The 1,231-nt window shown below is 44.7% G+C and overlaps 1 protein-coding gene across 6 annotated transcripts in view; it reads left to right on the top strand.

Moving 5' to 3' along the window:
* The window catches only part of tenm2a (teneurin transmembrane protein 2a), a 236,984-nt gene that overhangs the window by 110,555 nt on the left and 125,198 nt on the right, over positions 1 to 1,231 (top strand). The window lies entirely within an intron of this gene.

The raw sequence follows: 1,231 nt of genomic DNA, 5'->3' as shown, positions 1-1,231 counted from the left end.
GAGAGAGAGAGAGAGAGACAGAGAGAGAGAGTGAGCGCAAGGGCTGGCAAACATGTCAGGGTGTAGCCCATCTCTCGCCCAAACCAGCTCACCCAAAACACTAATGAGGATGAGCAGTGTAGAAATATAGAAAAAAATAGAAATATGGGGAAGCAGGAGATGCAAAGGGTAATGGAAGTGGAAGAAGCACAATGCACGAGAGAGGAAGAATAGCAAAGTATTTGAAATGTGCGTGTCACGGCTAAAAAATTAGCATGTGTGGGACCAGATGGTGAAAAAAAAAAATCTCTGATATAAGACTAGTGGGTCATACACACACACACATGCACAGTGTGAGAATTTTGTCGTGAGTCATTAAAAGGCAATGCTGACTCGAAAGTGAACAGTGACAGTCATCTACAAAGGCCGCTCTCTTGTACTCTCTGGCTTTGCCTCTCTTTACTCCGTCCATCTGTCTCTGTCTGCTTCACTCACTCTCTGTCGGCGCTTGCACCGACTTCGGCCTCTTTACTGACTCTGCTTTCCTCTCCACCCACTGCTCTCCATCCTCTTTTTTAGCGGCTTCTTTTTTTCCCCCATTTTAATTTCTCGATTGCGCTCTGCATGAGGAAAATGAGTTTCTCCATGCTTTCAGTTTATCCGGTGTGTGAGGTTGATTCGTCCTCAATCACCTAAAAGCATTTGCTCCATCCACCGCTGGAGATAGATTATGTATTTCACTCCTTTTCCTCGCGTTGGCTTTTTTTCTTCCCTTCCATCACACATTTTGTCCTCCCCACTCAAGGTCAACTGGAAGATTGCTTTCAGCCCCCCTGTGTCCTTCCCAGACGCAGCGCACTTTATTGTGTTCAGGACCATCAGCACCTTTACTGTTGTCCATTATACATGCGTCCTGGCAGTTATATTTGCCTTTCTGTGTTTGTGAGAGCACTGTTGAAATCTTGATCATCATTTTTGCATGTCCAATCTGTCCAGTCTCCCGTCGGGTGCGCAAGTGGGAGGTTTTACATCATTCTGATGGTAATGCAGTCAGCCAGCAAGACAATCTTGTTTGTAGCAGCTTCATGAGGAACTTGTAAGAATGGAAATTGTTGACGTGAAAAAAAAGTTTTCCGTCAGATCCTGAAAATTCATCTCCTCAAAATTCATCTCCTCATAATTGTAGTGAGGAATTTTCAATTACCGAGTGTGTGTGTGTGTGTGTGTGTGTGTGTGTGTGTGTGTGTGTGTT

The sequence above is a fragment of the Hippocampus comes genome, unplaced genomic scaffold, assembly GCF_001891065.2.
Source record: "Hippocampus comes isolate QL1 unplaced genomic scaffold, H_comes_QL1_v1.1 scaffold156, whole genome shotgun sequence".
NCBI classification, from domain to species: domain Eukaryota; kingdom Metazoa; phylum Chordata; class Actinopteri; order Syngnathiformes; family Syngnathidae; genus Hippocampus; species Hippocampus comes.
Note: the sequence above shows the minus strand (reverse complement) of the source record. Positions and strands in the feature narration are given on the sequence as shown.